Here is a 10,516-nt window from a genome sequence, read left to right as displayed (position 1 = left end):
AGCACATGGCCTTGAGAGAAGAAGTATTATGATTCTTTTTTCATTGGTGATAACATTTCATTTCCTGGACCAGGGCCCCTGCAGACTTAGACAGACTTTAATGCACACTTTCCCATGAGTTTCTCATGGCCCAGCTCAGGACTGCTTTCACAGTACAGTATATGACAATTGCTTGACTGAATGCATATTTGCGTAATGATAAAAAAACATCTGCCATTTCTTGGTTTGAGCAAACTTGGCACTGAAGGAAGTAATAAAAAAAAAAAGCAGACTCATTCTAAATGTATTATTTATTATTGTTATTATTTTTCTGTTCATCCACAACCACAAAAACCTTCAAGCTACGGATAGTGCGTTATTGTTAAGTGCATTTGTAAATTGATTTCCGCCTAAAAGAGAAATAAAAAATGGCCATGGAAATGCACTTGTGCATTTATTACACTATGCTTGCAAATGCATCCGAACTAAAACCATGTCCATGCCCCTTTCTTACTTGGTTTCCTTCTCTGAGCTAAAACAGCGACTGCACACAATGTGGCATTTACATCCATAGGTACTGAAATAGAAGGAGAGGAACTGTTTAGTTCACAAAAGAAAGCATCAAGGTTAAAACTAACTTAAGTAATGTAAACAAACTGGTCAGCCAACACTGTCTGCTTTCTGATTAACTAGTGTGCATTGTAATGGAAGAATGGAGTACAGCTTTACTCAGGAATCCTCTTTAATCGCCCAAATGAATCCCAGAAAACTACACAATTAGACCGTTGCTTTTACTTTATATATTTATACAGTTTTAGCAGCAGAGCATGCACCTGGTGTTTCCTCTGATGCCAAAAGTACTCACAAGTAGCACAGGCACCGAGTTAGGCACCTCTGTTCATCTGGTTTCAATTTATACAGCTTGATGTACTGTGTTCAGAATCTTCATCTGCTTTTTGAAACCCATATGGTTTCCATATAACAAGGCTTTTTTTCAGCCCTGTTAAACCAGTTGATGGTAATCAGTGTATCCCGACTGTTCTAGTTCTTATGACTTGCAGTCATGTTCATGTTGTTATTCAGTGTATGATGATTGATCAAAACGCATGTTGACCGGACGCATTACTGCTTCCGGTCAACTGGACTTGACTGCTCCTGCGTCTGCTGTGACACCATGATAGAACATCTAAACACGGTTGAAGGAGTGCTGGGCAGGGAGTGTTCCTTGAGCCAGTCTCTGCTGTAAAGCGCACAGGGTTATGTTAAAAGGGCAGTGCTAGAGTGGAAGGATTGCACTGTGTATCAGTTGATTTAGTGTAATACACTGGCATGCATTTTAAAAAGTTGGAAACGGGTGTTATGTAAGTGCTGTTTGAGGATTGTGGAGGTATTTACTAACACATCCGTTTTCAGATTTGTTTCCCAAGCAAAAGGTATTTGAAAAAAGCCAAATGTATTTATTCTTAAAGCTTGGGAAATGTAATTGTAAACTAACACTTTAAACGTGTGTTTAACGGCTTAAAAATATCACCCACATCTTTTGAACAGTTTTACAACTACTTGCTTCCTTTTAAAATGTAAATGAAGTCCAAGAGATTTGACAACTTTTCGTTTTGTTTTGTGCAAACTGTTTACCTTCTCATGCTAAGTACATGACAATACTGTGTGTGTGTGTGTGTGTGTGTGTGTGTGTGTGTGTGTGTGTGTGTGTGTATATATATATATATATATATATATATATATATATATATATATATATATATGTATATGTGTATGTGTGTGTGTGTACATTCTTATTGTACATTTTTGCTATACATTTTCCAATATATGCACAGTGGGCACATGAAAAATGACAAAACAGCAACAGCAGGGAAAAGGAATTGGATGATGGCAGAAAACCCATCACATGCTGTGTGCAAATAATGTACGATATGTGAAATAAGGACTGAATTTAGGAAACTGCCATATCTCCTGTTTCACATTGCATATGCACATTGTGAACTCAGTAGCTGTCAGTACAGCTCAAGTTTAGACAGTTATTTTATTTATTTAATTTTTTTACAGGAAATCAGCTATAGTCCCTATTTGTTGGAAAAGGACAAACACAATACCAACAACTTATAAATTGTATATTTTGCATTCATTGTGTAGATTTGTTTTTCATAGTTACTGTAAGGGTTTGAATGTCCAGTATAGAAAGTATGCTCGGCAAGCTACAAGAAAACCTTTATACAAAATGATAGGTCCTAGAATTTGAGTGAGTGGAGCACTGTGATTGTATAGGGACACTGTTAAAAATGAAATATCACCCTGCACATATACGAAAACAATGCTCTATTTCTTCAGAAACAGGAAGCTAACATTGACATTTAACATAATAATATTTTCCATATGGACAGCTTGCTGGCTGCTGTGTCAGTTCACAGCGCTGCATTAGCACGTGTGCTTCAGTGAATAGAGGTGGCGCACAGGTTTTTCAAACAGCCTCAGGCAGGTCTGGCAGGACAGTGCCTAGGAGAAGCACCAGCACAGTCTATGGGTGGGAGAACAAGTGGGTGGTATTGAGCTTACATTGTCATCAAGGACAAGCTTCAGTAATTCTGTCCTTTTGCTTCTCATAAATAATGTAGACTCATAAGTTTTGCCTATGGGTGTTTTTTTTTTTCTTCAGTCAGTTTGAGAGTTTCACATTACCTTAACCTAAACCCCTCCTACACATTTTAATGATGCGTAACATTGAAAATGTAGCCTTGTGAGGTTTTTTTTTTTTTTGTGGGTTGGCACAATTCATATGGTTTGGTAGCGGTTTCTCTGCAAAGTCACTGTGTTCATCACAATTTATGTACCCTCTTGTTTTTGAACTGTGTAAAACAACGTAGGCAGGGTGATGTGTGTTCTATGCAGTGCATGGAACGTGTCCTTTGACTTTTTGCTGTGCTGGAAACTCTATGTATCTTTATTCAGGCTTTCCTACACCCCTGGCTTTTCTTTTAAGTAGTTTTTTTTAATGACCATATTTGTTGGTTGTAAGTGACATTTCTAACCAAAACACACTGTAGCTTCATTGCAATAACCTCCAATACTGCAGTAATCAAATACAATCAGATGAAATCCTTATACTGTTGCCGAAACGACTTATTTTTAAGAGCAAACAATAATTTGTACTAGTCAAAAATGTGTGTGTGGGGGAGTGAGGGAGGAAGAGGGGGAATAAAAGATCTAACCCTTTCAAGTCATTTTGTTTGCCTTTGGTTCTAATGGGGTTTGTTTACTGTACTTTCACTTTGTGTATAATACCGTCAGAATAATATAATTGCCTAATAATAATAAATCCAGTTGTGCTGTACATTACTGCTGCAGTTTTGGGAGGTTAATGTGGTCACACTGTACAGAGAGGAGGTTGTTTTTTTGTTTAGGGTTTCTGACAGTAGTAGCATATATAAAGATGAATGCCAACTTTATGAGGAAGTTCCAAGGGGTAGGTTGAAAGGCATATTAATTACTGAGACTGTCTCCTTTTTAATACCTTGGAGACAACAGTCTGGATCAAATGGCAAAGACTACTATTTAGAGTCACACAGTTCCTATCATGTTTAACACTTACGTTGTCTGTATGATCATTCTGAAATAACTCTTGTTTGCAATATTTTATTCCATTTATAATTTTACAGTTTTGTTTTTAGTTGAACTGCTAGAAACTATTCAGTTTGTTAAAATTTCTAAGTAATTGGTTCAAGTAAATTTAAATGCAATGTCAAAATAAATCAAAATATATAGTTGTAATACTCAGCCTTCTCATTTCCAGTCGGCGGCTGGCTAAATTGCTGCTTACTTTGCCAGATGAGCCGCCTGAAATTATTTTAAAAAGAAATACAAAACTTTTTACAGTGCTTGTATGTTCCAGTGAATAGTATTCAAAATGTTTGTTTTCTTCCAGTAAAATAGCGGCAATTTCAATAATTTACTATGTCTGTAAGTAGAGTAAAACATTCTTTCTCTGAGGGCATTTAGTTTCTAGACTTGTGTTTCCATGGACACCGTGAATTGTGATGGACCAATCGGTTCCAAGCTTACAAGCGTTGTTGGGGATTAAGGCCGAACAGTCATATAGCTGAGTCAGTAACCGTACAGCAGTTATGAAATTGTATAACTTTTTTTTTTTTTTTTTTTTTTTTTAGAAACAACCTACATTTTCTATGTAAGATCGTCTTTTTTTTACTCAAAGTAAATGAAATACAGTGAGTATATGTTATAGCATTGTAAAACGTCTTATGCATTGACTTAAGATCGATCTGAAACCTGGCATACACAATTAATTCAGTAAACGATATATATGTATTGCACAGTCAATAAATGTGACTGTTGATTATTTTATTTTTCTGTGCTTTGTTTTGCTGATTTTGCTACAAGATGTACTGGTGCGAGATTGTGCTGCGTAATCACAAAAGGCATATAGAACAGGTAGAAAGTACACCCACACACAAACACGCCCGTACAAATAGTGACAACGCATAAACACGTTCTGTGATTGCACGGTACTAACGACGACTCAAGACAAAGGTTCTTTATTTTAGAACACTATTTAAATTCACTGTTTAAGAAGTTCAAGTCAAATGGAAATGTATGTTCAAGCTTGTATACAGTACGAAGCGCTGGTGTGTCCAGGCCCTTTAGGGATGCAGAGTATAAAAAATGTAGGCGTTAATGAATGGGTTAACTCTGCATTTGCTTTTCACTTTGAAACTTTTTACTTCTATGCACTCACCAGCTGTATACTTGTGTCGTCGATCTGAGTACTTCTCGTGGCGACACGTTCTGGCTAAATTGAGCTTCAACAATATATATATACCATATATATATACTACGTAAACATTAATGTGAGTTCTACAGTAAGTAGTGTACTTGAATTGAATACAAATTAAAGACAGTAAGCCGTGTTTTGTGGCAGACTGCAAGCACCCGCCGAAAAGGGAAGCTGCTCCAGATTTCCTACAGTAGCTCATGCTGATCTCCTGAGGAAGTGGTATGTCAGTTTGTGCTAATCTGTATTAATAAAATGAATTGAGAACTATCCAAAACCAATATATAATCTGTAGACTATAGTGATTTTCCGTTTTAGCATTACTCTTTTTCATATGATAAATAATTTCCATGTTTTTCCATTTCATATACCTATTAGGCCTACTTGATATTTATATACTGGACCTTTACTTTCAAGCTACGTTCTTCAAGTAAATGCCAATACATTATTTATTATTTGTTAGCAACAATTAATAGAATTGAAAAAAAAAAAAAAAAAAAAAAAAAGAAAAAATAATACAATTGCTGTAGAAATTGCAACTCGCAGAAAATGCAACAGAAACAAATTGAAAAGTGTAAATCAACAGTGTTAGAAATCGCAAGCACATTTTTAAACATTTATTTATTTATTTATGCACGCACTTGCGCATTCTCGGACTCTGTAGTTAATGAGAAATGGCGCCATGACCCCCATACCCCCCTGCACCCACGCTGGGGGAGGACCCCCATACCCCCCCTTCACCCACACTGGAGGAGGACCCCCATACCCCCCCTGCACCCACGCTGGGGGAGGACCCCCATACCCCCCCTTCACCCACGCTGGAGGAGGATCCCCATACCCCCCTGCACCCGCGCTGGAGGAGGACCCCCATACCCCCCCTGCACCCGCGCTGGGGGAGGACCCCCATACCCCCCTGCACCCGCGCTGGGGGAGGACCCCCATACCCCCCTGCACCCGCGCTGGAGGAGGATCCCCATACCCCCTCTGCCCCCGCGCTGGAGGAGGACCCCCATACCCCCCCTGCACCCGCACTGGGAGAGGACCCCCATACCCCCCTACTTTCAATGAAAATGAAACGAGTGAATACTACTACAGTAATGTAAATTCCAGTAGTAACAGTGTAAACCACAGGGAAATGTAATAATTAACAGAGCGTAAAATCAAAAGCATATCTTTTTTGCTTTACTGAACATTTCTTTCCCATACTTAGATAATAGTTCCAGCTGCATTGGCTTTTACAAATTCATTGTATTCATGCAAATTTTAAAGTATTAAACAGTGCTGCTGCATCAATTAAGAAGCAAAAAGAAATAAAAATAAACTAAACTGTGCACCATCTAATAACCAGTAAACAACACATCTTAGTGTTACATACGGTGCAGTACAATTGCATTAAGCTTCACGCTGCACAAATACCTTTGTTTGGTTGTTAATCAGAAACATAACCATACACATACTTTACAAGTGTAATGCTGTGTTGCCTGACATGTGGAACATGCTACGATATGTATTAAAGTCATTAAAAGTTCTCCATTCAAACAAAATGTTTTTTACTCTTATCAGCTCGTACAGTTTTTTCAGCATTCGATTGCTATGCATTAAGGCAAATTCAGCCATGCACAATTTCAAACCTGTTTTGTAGCATTTTCTTTTTTTGTCTGACCTATTTTATCCAGTCTCAAAGACACCTGCATTATATAATATTGCATTGCAGTTGCAACGAACGGAAGACTTGATAAGTTTACTCGGCTTTCTAACCAATAGCTGTTTGTTATGGATCCCAGGGGTGGGTTCAGTCTGAATGTTGATAAATCAATGGCTCGGGAGGGTGGGAATAAGGACATTCATAGACTGACAGCTATTGTGTGAACAGTGAAGCAGTATAGCTGTGATGCTTTCATATTCTTAAGATTGAGAACTTTAACCACTATTTTATATTTTATACACTATACCCAGCAACATGACCTGAATGCCGTAGATCCTGAAAAAATAATAGAGTTGTTGACAGTTAAGTTTGTGTGAGCCATAACCGTGGCTGTAGTAATGCCATTGTGGCACTGGTACAGTAGTTTAATATTAGACACACCGGCGCATATGTCGCACTAGTGTATTCACTGCCCCCTCTTTCTCAGTGTTTGGTTCAGCTTAATTTCCAATCAGTTTTATTACCTTTCAATACTGAGGAGCAACCTTCTTTTCTTAGTGCTGCTCTGCTGGTATTCAGGTGTAAATATTTAAATGTTGTAACTCACCTGTGCCACTTAATCAGTAAACCAGAACCACATAGCATGTGTTCTGAAGTTCCAGCTTAATCTAGCAGCACAGGGTTCGGGCCAGCGTGGTGGAGAGAGCTGTTCTAATGTGTTGAACCTTCAGTGCACAATGCTGAGAGAGGCTGTGAAAAAGGTAAGGAAGCTTAAGAAAATACATATATCGTGTCCACCTGTGTATATCTACAGTACTGTCCTTGATTGCAGTTAACCATCTGGGAGTGCCCATGCCTGTAAATTATACAAGCTGCACCAACTTGCCTTTCCTGGTGGTAGGCCTGTATGGCTTGAGGACGATTTTGTTTTCTCATGGGCAGACACAAATCCTGAATCAAAAAGTAAAGGCTATTCAAACGTTTCCCGGTCTTCCATGGTTCTTGTTTGAAGCTGCCTGAATCAAAGCTGGAGGTGGGCCGATCTCAGCCACACTCGACTTTGATACTGAATAATTAGTACAGGTCTGCAGGGGCCACCCACAGTGAAATGCTTAGCTCCGCTAAACAGAGGGAAGCAGTGTGGTTCGAAACAATTGTTTGCTCTGCAGATGACTCTGATGTTGTCATGGAAAAGCCAAAGGCTTCAGGGAGCTTGTGTATTCTTGGGCAGGGTGCCAAGTTGCTCTGCCTTATGGCTCAGAGGCAGAAGTATTAATGCCATGCTTTGTTATCATGAAGGTAATTTAACCCAGCACAGGAAAGAAGAACTTTTAATAAGAGATTATGGGGAGAGAAGTAACTGGCACAGTAGTACTAGTAGAACATGAGTGAAACCTCATGAATTTGTCACAGGATAAAACAATGCCCGGAAACGAGAAAATTAGGACAAATCTTTAAATTAGAAAAAAACACAATTGCTTTAATTAATTGATGTGCAATTAGTATGTTTAAGATCACGATTCTACCACTGACTTAATGTATTTCTGAAGCGCTCAGAAGATTCTCTGGTAACTGAAGTCTAAATTATTTACCTAAAGGGGGTAATAGCCAAGTTTTACGCTTATTTGTATAACAACATTCTCATAAGTGCTGTACTGTTTTGCTGTGTATTATATTCTATGAAGCCCATTTGACCTGTACAATGAGTTAATTTCTTGTTTAACAAGTAATTAGACCCCCTCTCACCCCACAGCTACTTGCATTACAGGGAGTGGATATGTAGCGTTGTGACAGCATAACATGACTGCAGTGAATTAGTGATGAAATCTGATAAACAAAATCAACAGCAAAACTGAAATTGGACTTTGAGCATTGAAAAGTTAATGAAAAACAAGGTAGATTTTATACTGGGTACATTTCCTATATGTCATACCTAGTAAATGCCCCTTTGTGTGTTGTCCAGTGTGATTTCGCTGTTGCATTTCCTGCAGTGATCATTGTATTAGTGGTACATTAGACCCATTTGGAAAAAGGAAGCTGTACAGCAACACTGAATTGTTACATTCAGTGATGCATTGAGTGCAATGCAAATGGATCATGTTTGATGCAGTTTTTTTTTTAAGTGAGATCAAAAAGCTCTACCAAAAGGCTTCTTTTGATTTTTGTGATTTGAGTATCTAAAACTGAGTGCCTAAAGGAACAGTCTTGCCTTACCACATTTCTGGGAGCAACAGAGCCCTCAGATCTGGATAGTTTGTGGTTTGGTTTACATACCAGTCACAGTTTGAATGCCTGTATCTCTCTTTCAGGGTTCTTGTGATAGCTGCAAATTGCAATTCCTTGTCTCAAACTTCAGGGAGTGAGAAATTAAGACTCAGGCATCAGTAAACTGAAGGAGTCATCTTGGAACATGTAAATATTTCCAATCTGTAGGTTCTTGCTATTGCTCCCTAACAAAGTAACTTATTCGTTGTAGCCATGCCTCTGCTCATAAACACAACAATAAAGTAAAACAAATACAACAATAAAACCGATTGCTTAAGGAAGTAAGAGCAAGTAAATGGTTCTGATAAAAATACATTGTAATGAATACCCTCAGCCCTCAGAGATTGCAGTGGACTCTTTTACACGGAAAAAAAAAAAACTTTTGATAATATCTCTTTGAGTCATTTTGCACTTCAAAACTAAAGGATTTTAACATTAATAGTAGAAAAGTCAATCTTTAACCCTAAACATTATATTTCCTCATGTCTTTTCATTGTAAAAACTAATTAACAACTTTCTGTAAACCAACTCCCTGTGCTTTCTGGATGCAAGACCTATTTTAGTTTAAGATTTTCATGGTCTGTGGAGCGTGCACACTAGTGTGTTTGTATACTGAGTTGACTTTGTACATCCAGAGAACACCTCTGAAAAGGAGGTGTCATCATTGCAAAGAGACTCTGTGTACAGAGTAAGATTTTCGCTGCACAAGTAGCTCACTTGATATTTCTCCATTCTCAGAGTCTTCTGTTGACTCTGTAAAGTGTTGCTTTACACTGTATGCGCACAGGAAAGCAGTGCAAATCTTAAATAATCAGGTCTGTGTTAAAAGAAACCTGTTAATGGCCTCAGTTAAGAGTCACACTTTACAAGCACTCCAATTAAGTGGGACAGAATGTTTATAATGCTGCTTTTGGAAAAGCCCAATACATGTAGGGGGGGGATCTCTTGTGTAAAACCAATGTTTGTTGCATACTGTACATGTAAAGTGCATCATGCAATCGGCCTACATATGAAAGCGTTGCCTTGTGTATGTCATATGTATTGACAGTGAGATCCTTTTAAAGGTTCCGGTAAATTGGACATAGCCAACATTCATGAATGACAGCACTGATTAGCTAACTGTTTGCTAACAGTGTGAAACCTCGGTATAATACAGAAATAAAAGCCTTTGTCCTTCTGTATAAACTGTATTAACTTTCAGATATAGACCCTTCCCATATGCAGCTACTCCAGTGAATCCATAGTGAAAATATATATTTTTATTATTGCTTTGAGAAAGCATAGATTCAAGTACGTTTTATCATCTTGCTGGGTTTGGTACATTAGTTGGGTAATGCATCGATTATGAATCAAAGTCACTCAACAGTCTGTTTTTTTAAGCTTTTGCTGATTGAAACTCCATTGATGAACGACAGGTAGGTCCCAATTTGTATCTCAAAGTATCCATAACACTGGACCAGCATGTGAGAGGACACACTGTTAGAATGTTCGTACAGTTCTGCCTTGGCCATGCAGCCTTGTTGACAGTGACCCCTGCTGGAGGAAGCTGGAGCTGTAATAGTTTTGAGCTTTCTTTGAAAACTGAAACATTTACCAATGAATGTTGCTTAAAATATTTGCATTGATGGCAAGATACCACAAACCCAGGGCTATTATTTTAAGACTACATTAGCTTGAAGGAACAAAGATTGTTTCTTTTTGTTTGGAATTACAACACTGCACTTGTGCATTGACTAAACAGTGTCATCCTAATGTTACAAAAATAAATAAATAAATACTAATTCATTGTGGTGATTGGCGGTACTGGGTTAATCACCAATGTTGGA

Source organism: Polyodon spathula, chromosome 9, assembly GCF_017654505.1.
Source record: "Polyodon spathula isolate WHYD16114869_AA chromosome 9, ASM1765450v1, whole genome shotgun sequence".
In the NCBI taxonomy this organism is placed as follows: Eukaryota; Metazoa; Chordata; class Actinopteri; order Acipenseriformes; family Polyodontidae; genus Polyodon; species Polyodon spathula.
This window is presented reverse-complemented; position numbering follows the sequence as displayed.